Source organism: Neovison vison, chromosome 12 (genome assembly GCF_020171115.1).
Source record: "Neovison vison isolate M4711 chromosome 12, ASM_NN_V1, whole genome shotgun sequence".
NCBI classification, from domain to species: domain Eukaryota; kingdom Metazoa; phylum Chordata; class Mammalia; order Carnivora; family Mustelidae; genus Neogale; species Neogale vison.
In genome coordinates this window covers 46,781,634-46,794,012 of record NC_058102.1, presented here as the reverse complement: position 1 = coordinate 46,794,012, position 12,379 = coordinate 46,781,634, and the positions used below count along the sequence as shown (strand labels likewise).

General features: G+C 39.6%; 1 protein-coding gene across 2 annotated transcripts in view; it reads right to left on the bottom strand.

Moving 5' to 3' along the window:
• PTPRR (protein tyrosine phosphatase receptor type R) overlaps positions 1-12,379 on the bottom strand; it is a 235,479-nt gene that overhangs the window by 118,462 nt on the left and 104,638 nt on the right. Inside the window, exon 1 of one of the 2 annotated variants that reach the window (XM_044228656.1) lies at positions 3,285-3,557. The exons of the other annotated variant lie outside the window; for it this stretch is intronic. The gene's annotated coding sequence lies outside the window, so the exon portion shown is untranslated. Of the gene's footprint in view, positions 1-3,284; positions 3,558-12,379 lie in introns of those variants that run through there. 2 annotated transcript variants of the gene reach the window in all.

The following is a 12,379-nucleotide window of genomic DNA, read 5'->3' as shown; positions in this document are numbered from 1 at the left end:
CCACATTCATCTCCCCTGATTATGTTTTCTATCTTGCATCAAACGCTACTTCTCCATTATTCTTACTCTTGTGTGCTCGTTCAGTGCCTCCCCCGTAATGTTACTTCCCCTCCCTTCCTTCCCCATTTCTCATGCTGGAGACAGAACACAGAAGCCAAAAAGCTCGAGTCCTTGAGTCGAAAATGGCTGGAATCGGGGCCAGGCAGAAACCCTGTATGGACAAAAGCTCGGAGCTCAGGCGCACGAAGCCTGGAAAACGAGGTCAGACAAATTCAGGTTTGCACATCCTGCCCGCCATGAGGACAAAACTGTAATCACAGCCTTGACCGCAGCACTCCTGCCGCTTTTCGAGGACAGAGGAGACATCCGGCCATTCTCTCCAGTAAGGACCGATACCAAACTTCTAAGTAGCATTTAGGGACGCTGCGAAATAGATGTGCAAGGGTGAAATAATAATTCCCCAAGCTGTGTGTTCGCTAGTCAGAAACTGATAATGTCCCAAACCATCCAACATATAAATGTTACTTAAAAAAAAAAAGGAAAAAATCAGCAGTCCTCACAGGCCACCGTGGGTGCTTTATTCCCAATGTGGGTAAAATAGGGAGATGGCGCCCTCTGATTCTTACACACTCATATTCAACCAACAAGAATATATTCTTTGGGGACTCTCGAGTTTTCCCACGAAGACGCTGGAGCAGGGAGACCCCATGGGCTCTGAAGTGTCGATCTGATTGCAAGGGTGGTTTGGAGGCTAATGACCACGGAAGGGTGCTATAAATTGTCTTTTATTTCCATCCCCCCCAAGCAGTGGTTCGTGTTTCACTTCAATGACTACAATAGGATTCTGTGTTTTGCTCTTCTGGTGAACTACAGAATTCGCCAAGAAACATGGTAAAATGAAATGAGGTTTACGGGCATGTGTTTTTGAGATGCAAATAGGAATGCTATGATTTAGTGTCCTTTCAACTTTTATTCTCAGTAACCTTGATACTTCTGTCACAGTGGGAATTAACAATTTTCTGCATAACTAAAAATGAATAAAGACAGAACATGGGATACATTTTAGTCAATGTTCTCGTGGTTTTTTCATCTGCAGGAAGAGATGGCAAAATAATAAAAAGCGTACAATTTTCCACAATGTGTTATTTTAGTTTTTAGCATCCCGAGAACCATCTCATTTCTAGAGAAGAAAGATTCTGAGTGAGGCTATCTGTGGCATAACTTGGAGGCACAGCATGACCTAGCCAATTCCATCAGTCATCTCTTCCTAGCATTTCCTGTAATACTCTTGTTTTTCGTCTTGTTTTCTTTTTCTTTAAACATGATTGGAGCCATGCTATTTATTAGGATTGCTATATCTGGTCTAATGATTAAATTGTTAAATAGGATTGCATGGATTGATCAGAAAAACAAAGGAGACTATATGTAAGTTATTTCTCCCACTGCAGCTAAATATATAAATGGCTAATTTCATACAACACAACCCAGCCCCAATTATCACCTGAGTAATCAATGCTAGCAATTTATTTTTAAAGATTTTATTTATTTATTTGACAGACAGAGATCACAAGTAGGCAGAGAGGCAGGCAGGGAGAGAGGGGGAAGCAGGCTCCCTGCTGAACAGACAGCCCAACTTGGGGCTCGATGCCGGGACCCTGGGATCATGACCTGAGCCAAAGGCAGAGACTTTAACCCACTGAGCTACCCACGTGCCCCTCCATGCTAGCAATTTATGAAATAAACTTAAGATTGTGGAAGCTGGGGGCACCTGCGTGGCTCAGTGGGTTAAAGCCTCTGCCTTGGGCTCAGGTCATGATCTTGGGGTGCTGGGATCGAGCCCCGCATCGGGCTCTCTGCTCAGCGGGGAGCCTGCTTCCCCCTCTCTCTCTGCCTGCCTCTCTGCCTACTTGTGATCTCTGTCTGTCAAATAAATAAAATCTTAAAAAAAAAAAAAAGATTGTGGAATCTGTCAGGGAAGATATGTAGGTATATAAAATTAAGAAGCCACATTTTCTTTAAGGCTTTAAAGTCTACTAAATGACAGATTTAAACACATTAGTCTTCCTCACATTACAGTGTACCTATGCACTAGACATTAAAAGAAAAACCCTAACAACTGTTGTTTCTCTTTGGTCTAAAATCTTGCTTCTAAATCCTAGATCCTGCTTTGAAATTATTGTCAAGCCATCATTTGACATTATTATCTGCTCATATTTCACACAGGAGACACGCTAAAAAAAAAATCTGACAACCCTGTATTTCATGGGAAATAGAGACTGACTTCTTGAATCAAATAATATATTTGGGCCATCTTGATGACTGTTTTCTGCAATATTGAATCAGACAGGAAGTTAGACCAATTTTATTATTAAGGTGATCTGAAACACCAGATGCACTATTTTTTACTTTGTTATTCATCACCACAGACCGCAGATAAAATCAGAATTATCCATAACTTTGTACCAACACCAGAACCACTATATTATTTTTAAACACTCAAACTAAATTCTAAATGCAATGCTTATGTTTTGAAATAGACTTAAGTGAACTAAATATTGTGTGAGGTTTTTCACCCCAAGACAGCACGGTACAGATAAACTCATGAATTCATACATAATTCTTAATGAGAGCCACAATTCTTATGAGGACAGTCAAGCTTTAATAATAAGGTTCTTGGTTTACTGGTGGAAAACAACAAAGCTGAGGCTCCCAGTTGGGAATTAGGCCTGGGAGGTCTCATGTCTCTCACTTTCATTCATTGGTCCCCACATCCTATTATAATGGAAGATACTGACTAGTCTTTTAGTGAAGTCTGCATGCAAATACAAGATGCAGTTATAATTAAAAAAAAATCTAGATTTAGTGACTTAGTCTACTTAACCGTTTTCTCCTTCTTGTGACCATAAATGCAAGCTAGGTCATCTTTTCCCCGTCAGTTGAGAACTACATGAACCACAACCAAGAAAATATCCACTCAGTATCTTTCATATATTTTTCTGTTCTGTCCCAGTAGATATATTTGTATTCTGTTCTCTTTAGGATGGATACAAATTTTACAAGAAAATTCTTGTGGTCGTGGTAGGCTCTCTACTATTTAGAGATGTTGAGTAATTGCACGGCATTTTCTTTTCGTTTCCAACTTTGAGGCTAAGGATATTTCCCTAGATATCACACAGATTCTCTGCTGACTCACTCCTATACAGCCACACGAACAGATAGAGGCAGAAATCTCAATATTTACCCTCTTAACCTCACACCATTAATGTCACGAAAGGTTCACTTACCTGTTTGGAAACTGACTGGGTGTTGTGATGAGTTCGACTTCCATTTGTGCTCTCTGTGTTCTTTCCTCACCATAGCAAGCTGGACTAATGATCAAGATTTCTAAGCTTGTGTGTTGAGATGAAGCCTCATTTCACCACCTGGAGGTAACTGCCTGGTACTATTTCTAGAGTCATTGCTGATCCCAGGTCTACTGTAGCAGCCTGTGCCCTCCCAAGAGACATCCCAGGTGCTTGCTGTTCCGACAGTTTACTAGAATTGAAATTCATAGGGATTTATTTTACGGTGATGCACAAAACTCTAAAATGAGAACTTTGTGGACGATAGACAAGATGTGTTGCGTGAAGGATTCTCATTTTTTTCTGTCTTTTAAAAATGAGATGTTTACAAGGTGTTTTCATGAGAAAGTTTTTCTACAAGTCTGCTATTTCCTCCAAAATTTTCCTCCTCTGTAGTAGGGACCTTATAGATCTCCTTTCTTTTTTTTTTTTTAATTATTATTTTTTTAATAGATCTCCTTTCAACACTCATCAAAACTTGGAAAGCAGGGATTATTATTAATGTTTTTACCAATGGGGAATTTAAAGTGATTTAAGTAAAGCTCAAATAACGAATCTGGCATTCAAATACAGGTTGGTCTGACTATAATTGGTGATTTTTTTTTCCACTTCACCATATGCACACTGTTATGACTTAACACAGAGGAATTTCAAATAAATGGCTGTTGTAATTACTATTAGTAATGAAATATTTGGTCTGAAAAATGGGAGGAAGTAAAGATAATTAAGACATGATCTCTGTCTTTAAGGAGCTATCAGTCTGTTAGAATAAGGGTAGTTGAAATGTTGTAAGGATTTCATGAACTATGGCCTCAAGATACATGGCATAGCTAGCAGGTTGTAATAAAACTTAATCATTTACACATTACTGGTGGCATGGTAAGTTGATTTTTTAAAGAATAGCCCACCGTCAAGAGTCTTAAAAAATGTTCATGATCTTTGATCTAGTAATCCCCTCATGCATATTTATCTTAAGGAAGTGGTTTCAATGAATTAAAAATAAATAGACGCAAGGACTTTCTTTGAAACATTACATAAAAAGTCAGGAGCCGCTTAAATGAACATCAGTGCAAAGTGGGTAAGTTCGTTATGGTGCATCAACAGGAGGTGAATTGTGTAATTCTCTCCCCTTTTCCTGCATCCTTAGTCGACCCTCTCTCGTGGGTCTTTCTAATTTGCCTTCAAATGTGCTGCAATATTTCTCATATTACAGGCCAAACAAAGCAAAAGATCTCCTTGGCTGGCCATCGTCCCTTTTCCTTACTCTCCTCTCAAGCAAAAATCTCAAGAGTTGTCGTATTCATTGTTTCCAGTTCCTCTGTTCCACCTGCCATTGTCTCTGTATCAGCTCTTGTTACGCTAAACGTCATCACTGCGTCTAGGGGTCAAGTGTCAGTCTTCGTGCTCCACCTCTCAGCAGCCTTTGCCATAGATGACTCCTTCTCTCTCCCTTGATACTTTCCTTACCAGGCTTCCTTTCCAGGAGGCCACGTCTTCTGTTTTGCCTCTTGTTCGGCAGTCACTCCTTTTCCAATCTTCCTGACTTCCCTACGTTGAAGGGTTATGCGCTCAGTTCTTCATCCCTTTCTTTTTCCTAAACTACAGTCTCAAATTAATTTGGACCTCACTCTCAGAGGACTTGTATATCCAGTTGTGTACTTGACGTACCCACTTGGATGATGGGAGCATAAACCCTGACAGTTGTTGGGTTTTTTTGTTTTTGTTTTTTTATTTTTATTTTTTAAAAAGATTTTATTTATTTATTTGAAGGAGATCACAAGTAGGCAGAGAGGCAGGAAGAGGGAGGGGAGGAAGCAGGCTCCCTGCTCAGCAGAGAGTCTGATGCGGGGCTCAATCCTAGGATCCTGGGATCATGACCTGAGCCAAAGGCAGAGGCTTTAACCCACTGAGCCACCCAGGCGTCCCTGTTTTTGTTTTTATTTATTTTATTTTTTGTAATACAAGTGTCTGACTTGAGCTTTGATTGCCAATGCATCCATTTCAAAAGGGCACCCACTTCCAAGGCGGCAAACTCCAAAAAACACATTGCCAGCCACACCACTAGAAAAAGAACGGTGCTGCCTCCCCTTTACTGAGACTCCTTTGTTGGAGAGATCTTGGGTTGATTTCAACCACTGACCATCTGGGTCACTTGCTTTTTCTCTTCCCATTTGTAAATTTTAAATTTATCAATAAAGAGTAAGTCATGAGACCCTGGGCCCCCATCCCACCCCTACCCACAAAGGCAGAACTCTAGGCCCACGCTCTTTTTCTCTCTCCCCATAAGCTTGCTGTGTGGTCCCACGTGTGCTGTACAGTTTCCAGGTCCTATAAGTAATACACTTTTATTTTTTCAAACTTTCCTGATGGTTGTCACTGTAGAGCATCTTGCAATCATAATAAGGCTCACAAGGGCCAGTTCAACCACAACCTTGGTTATTGACAAAGACCAGCACAGCGACTAACTGGATCTTTTCTACACTGAACTCATGATTCCTACCCTACCTCCACCACAGATCTGCTCCTTCTCTAATTTTCTTCCTCTCCATAACTAACAACTTCAATCTTCTGTGTGCTTGGGTTAAAAAACCAGGCATCACTTTTGCCTCCTTTCTTTCTCCCATGACCTACAACAGCTGGCAAATCCAATCAGCTCTACCTTTGAACAATATTCAGAAGACCATTTCTCATGACCTCCACCATTACCGCCCTAACTCCCATTACTTGCACTTGTGTTATGACAATAGCCTCCTAACTGGGCTCTCTGCTTCCCCTCTATCCTCTGTAGTTCACCTTCTGCACAAAGCCAGATTAATTTTTTAAGCCATAAATTAGATCATGTCAGGACTTTCCTAGAAAACCCCCAAAGGCCCCACCTGATCTCCCTAACAGCATCCTCTCTTCATCCCTTCCCCCCATTCCAGCCTCTGTCTTCCACCTCCCCCTCCCCGCCATTTCACTCCTTCCATTCTGGTCTCCTTGCTGTGTTTCAAACACAGCAAGCTCCCTGTGACCTCATGGCCTTTGTATGTACTGTCTTACTGTTAGGACCACTCTCCCTGAGATATATGCAGGGCTCACACTCATTTCACTCAGGTCTCTCCTCGAGCACTACCTTTTCAGAGATGTCTTCCTTAATCAGTTTTAAAATATCATCTTTCCTGTAGCTGTCTGCCTCCTGACCCCGCTTTCTTTATTGGTTTTTCCTCAGCACTTTCCCTCATAGATGTACAATATTCTCTCCTTATTAGAAGGCATTCTTTAAGAAAGCAGGGATGCTGGCTATTTTGCTTCCTGATGATTCACAGAATCTACACAATGCCTGGCTTACATTAGAAGCTCAATAATATCTTTTGAAAGAATACAAGACTAAAACAAGTGCATAATATTCAGTGAAGTAAGCATAATGCCAAGTTGTATACTTTATAACTTTATAAATATGTGAAAATCTGTAAAGGAATACAAAGACATTAAAATGATGGTGAGCAATGGTATTTGAATAAAATGTTACATTGTTGGACTAGTTTCCAAGATTTTGAAATTTTAAAATCACCATGTGTGTCTGGGAAATGGTATCAGTTGTCAGTTACAAAGAATGCAGTTGTGCTTTTTTTTGAGAAATGACTAGGTTCAACCACCTATTTCAGAGAAAAGTAACCATAGTGATTTCAGAGTTGATACCACTCATGGACATTTGAACATTCTCTCCCATATAGCACACCAGTTAAGTGCAGCAATTTGGAGTCAGACGGTCTAAATCTGAAGCCTAGTTATTCCACTTAATAGCTAGATGACATTGGGCTAGTTATTTAATCACTATCAAGGTCAGTATTTTTTTAAGACTTTTTTTTTTTTAAGAGCAATTCTAGGTTCTCAGAAAAATTGAGTAGAAGGTATAGAGGTTTCCTATATGCCTCCTGCCTCCACACAGGCTAATCTACCCCATTATCAACATCCTCCACTGGGCCAGTATACTTGTTACAATTGATGAAACTATATGGACACGTCTTAATCACCTAACTTCATAGTGTACGTGAGGGTTCACTTTTGGTGTTGCCCATTCTATAGGTTTGGGCAAATGTATAATAAGATATTTTCACTGCTCTGAAAATCCTCTGTGCTCCATCCATTCATCCCTTCCTTTTCCCTAAACCCCTGGCCATCACTTATTTTTTTTACTGTCTCTATAGTTTTGCCTTTTCCAGAATGCCATATAGTTGCATTCATAGGGTATGGAGCCTTCTCCGATTGGCTTCTTTCACTTGGTAATAAGAATTTCAGTTTCCTCCATGTCTTTCCATGGCTTTTTCTCATTTCTTTTCAGCCTTGAATAATATTCTGTTGTCTGGAATTACCATTATTTATTTATTTATCTGTTCCCGTACTAAAAGGATATCTACATTGCCTCCAAGTTTGGGCAGTTTTGAATACAGCTGCTATAAACACCCATGTGTAGGGTTTTTGTGCACGGTCATTTTTTGGTACCTTCCTTGGAGGGTTGTTGTGGGGTTTGAGATAGAGCTTCTAAAATTCTTAGCACATTGCCTGGAATATAGTATGCACCCAATAAATGTCAAGACGCATTTTTTTTTTTTTAATTACTAGCCTGGCCAGATAGTTTTTCCCTATTTCATAGATAAGGAAACTGAAATCCAAAAACCTTAAAGGACAAAAAATAAGTAGCAAAATCAGAGCTCATAACCAGGCCTTCTTATTCTAGTATATGTGCTGCCAAAGTGAGCACCAGGCCTTCTTATTCTAAATCCAACTGTCCTTTTAAGTCATGTGGCCATTCTTCAGAAGGCAAGCAAAGACTAGACTCACTCTGCTTAGTATGGAAAATGCTGCTTTGTCTCTTGGTGAACTTTACTGTCATTTTATTTAAATTAGGAATTTATACCAAATTTTATACATATAGCAACTCATATAATATATCCCAAAGTAATTACATTTCTTTACTAATGAACTATTTATCAATGTGTAAAGGGGTGAAGATGAGGATGGCTAGTTTAATCAGATCACTCTAGATCTGATCTAGATCTAGAGTCTCTAGATCACCTCATAAGCACTAGATGAAAATTCTGGAATCAAACATGGAATTTTAGGAATCTGCATGTAACCACATTATTGAAAAACCTTATGTAAAGCTGTCTGGTGAGAAACTTAAGATGCCGAAAATATAGAAGTAATATGAAAATGACCATGGCTTGAAATAACGGTGTGTCTACCTGTAGATTCAGGAAATCTGGCATAACTAGAACACCTAGGACCTAGAAATAACTATGTGTCTGTTTCCATGAGAGACTAAGAGCTTCTTGGAAAGAAAACTGTGCAAGGGAAATTGAAGATTAGGTCTCAAACGAGGGATTTAACGACAATGGACTCAGTGAAATGAAAGAAGAGGTCTAAACTCATACCAGAACTCTGGAAAAGTTGAGTCCAAAATAAAATAAATCAAAACAAAACATCATTTTGGGCACAGGCACAACCAAGGACCACACAGGAAGGGTGGAAGGAGGTCAGGAAAGGGATTCCCTTTCTCTGGCGATGTACAGAGCAGAGCTTCGGCCCACGGAGGGCTCAGTCAGCTAATCAGTGCGCCCAGGGCCTCAATGAGGAGACTCGGCAGCAGTCAATGAACAGTGTCCTCGGTGCATGTATCAATGAATGGCACCAGCATCTGTGCTGGAAGCTTCCTAGGGACACAGGCAGGTATCAGCATGACCGACATCTACGACAACTTCAAGACACAGGAGATCCAAGAACAGGTGACTCCAGGGAGCAAGGACAGAAGACTTTTCTCTCCTGTATGTCTTGCAAAACAAAAAGAACTGTGCATATAAGAAAGCCAACATCTTCTAGGGATTCTCAGCAAATATCAGGGTGGGAAAATTGAAGAAGGCTTAAGATCTGGTTACTAGTTGGTGCTGGTATATGGGGAGGCTGGCAACAGGGAGACTGCCAGAAATCTCTGTTAAAATGAAGTCTTATGACCACACTGGTATGGCTAGGCAATATGGTGTTGTTGTTGTTGTTGTTGTTTTTTAATTTAGGGCCACGACATACTCCAGTATGCTATTCTCTTTGTCACTTTTCTTTTCTTTTTTTAGATTTTATTTATTTATTTGACAGACAGAGATCACAAGCACGCAGAGAGGCAGGCAGAGAGAGAGGGGAAGCAGACTCCCCGCTGAGCAGAGAGCCCGATGCGGGGCTCAATCCCAGGACCCTGGAATCATGACCTGAGCCGAAAGCAGAGGCTTCAACCCACTGAGCCACCCAGGTGCCCCGCTTTGTCACTTTTCAATTGCTTTCCTCTTTGTCATCATTCAGGTCTCAGTTTAAATGACCCTTCCATGGGGGTTCTTTTATGACACATACCCCATTTGTGATTTAAATATAATCAAATTTCTTATTCCCTAAGCTGAAATTCACTCTAAAGATGGCGACTATTCGTATCACTCAGAATCTCAAGAAAGTTCAAATAAATAATCAAAATGTTGGGATAGCTTTACAACAGAAATAATAAGAACTGAGATCAATCTTTAATAATTTCCTAACAAGCTACAAATAAAAATTTCACAGTAAGTCCAGAATGGAATAACAGAAAATTTCATTCACTGAATGTGTGAGAATAAATTCACATTTGTTATTAACTCATCAGAATTCTATGGAGTATATTACTTTTCAATTTTGAATTACCATATAATAAAAATGCAGCAGCATTCATTATTCATATAACCATTACAGTGTATATATCACTTCTATTTGTATTACATTAACCTAGAGAAACATATGAGAACCACAAAATTTATTACTCCCTTGACTCCAAATGCAATGATCAAGTTTCATTATTTATTAACATCAGTAGAATCATTCCTGAAGGAAAAAGAAAAAAAAAAATCTTAAGTATTTCTGGTAGGCAGAAGTACTTTATTTATTTATTTATTTTAAAAGATTTTATTTATTTATTTGACAGACAGAGAGCACAAGTAGGCACAGCAGCAGGCAGAGAGAGAGAGGGGGAAGCAGGCTCCCTGCTCAGCAGAGAGCCCGATGCAGGGTTCGACCTCAGGACCCTGAGATCATGACCTGGGCCAAAGGCAGAGACTTAACCCACTGAGCCACCCATGCACCCCAGGCAAAAGTAATTTTTTGATATGCTTTCTTTACAGTATTCAATTTTTGAGTACCGAAGATTGTCATATACTTTGAGGAAGACAATTGCTAAGTAACAAATCTTTAAAAATATATTATTGAGTCCTCTATGCTCAAAATGCATTTATTAGATATTTATTTATTTATTTATATTTGAGAGAGAGTATGAGAGATGGGGAGGAACAGAGTGAGAAGGACAAGCAGACTCCGTGCTGAGCATAGAGCCCGATGTAGGGCTCTATCCTGTGACCGTGAGATTATGACCTGAGCTGAAATCAAGGGTCTGATGCTTAACTGACTGAGCCACCCAGGTGCCCCAAAATGTATTTATAAGATACTTAATAACAGATAATCTATCTTCCATTTCATCTAAACATCCTAAGGTAGGCACAAAAAAGTGAGTTTATGTGAATCTCACCAGAGTATACAGGCATTTTTTACATTACCCCTTTCCTAACCTTGTAAACACTGACAGTGAATTAGATCTTACCAAGTGCCAATATGCATCTTTAAGGTCAAATAGATGAATGATTTGTAAATAGGGGTTTTGGTTTATTATAATCAATAATTTTATTAGCTCTGAATCATGAAAACTAAGGAAAATTATATGCATATCAATAAATTATTAGATTCCTGCTATGAATCTGAAAAAGAATTACCAAGATAAAAAAAAAATTTGAGAATTTACATTGTTAGGTGATCATAGAAACCACCAAATAAATTAAAAACTAAATTAAATGCCACATAGACTCTGTCTTCACATTTTAAAAAAATCAAGCATGATTTTAAAAATGTAACTAAGTTGTCTGATCAGGATCACGGAGAATGCATTCTAAAATAAGCATTAACTACTCAAGGAGTATGAGTAAGTCATGTCCCTCTCTTTGCTCTTTACTCTTTCCTTGGGCCTGCTGCTTGTTTGTTTCCATGGCTTGCAATGGAGGTTTACTTGATTCACTCAGCAAATATTTACTGAACTTCTAATATATGCCAAATACTGTATACACTGGGCATACAATGGTTATGAAGTCACCCTCTCTGCCCTTCAGTCCTTTCCTGTTTTATAAAAGGCAAATATCTCCACTTGTGCTCCCATCCTTTGACACAGTCTCAAGAGTCTTCTTCCTCTTCTGTCTTCCACGTCTAGAGCTCCTTCCTGGGGCACCTGGGTGGTTCATTTTGTTGGTTGAGAGTCTTCCTACAGCTCAGGTCATGATCTTAGGGTCCTGGAATTGAGCCCCATATCGTGCTCCCTGCTTAGCGGGGAGCCTGCTTCTCCTTTCCCACTCCCCCTGCTTTTCCACTCACTCTCTTTCTCTCTTTCTCTGTCAAATAAATAAATAAAGTCTAAAAAAAAAGGAGCTCCTTCCTCACTACTGGATTATTCCTACAAGTATATAAATATGTATAAGCCATCTTGAAAATCAGACCTTCATGGAGTTCCCATCTCTACCGATGGCCCATGTCTTTGTTCCCCATCTCATGAAATATTTTCAAGCAAATCCTCTAGAGTCTCTGCTTAATCCTTATCCCTATTTCACTCTTCAGCCGTTCTCATTTAACACTGACTTAATCTTGCCCAGCTCCCCAATGACCCCCAAGTGCCAGGTCCAACAGACACGTACATATCCTCACCTCATTCTCAGCAGCTACTTGGCACAGTTGACTATATTTTTCTTCCTGAAACTTTCTACTCTTGGCTTCTGAGCCATCACATTATCCCAGATTTTCCCCAGCTTCTGTGATACTCCTTCTCACTTCCATTGCTGACTCTTCTTTGGTCCATCTTCTAAATGCTGGTGGGATTTAGGGCTTCTTCCTAGACATCTTCTATTTTTAATCTATATTTAAGGAAATATTTATTAAGTACCAGACTTTAT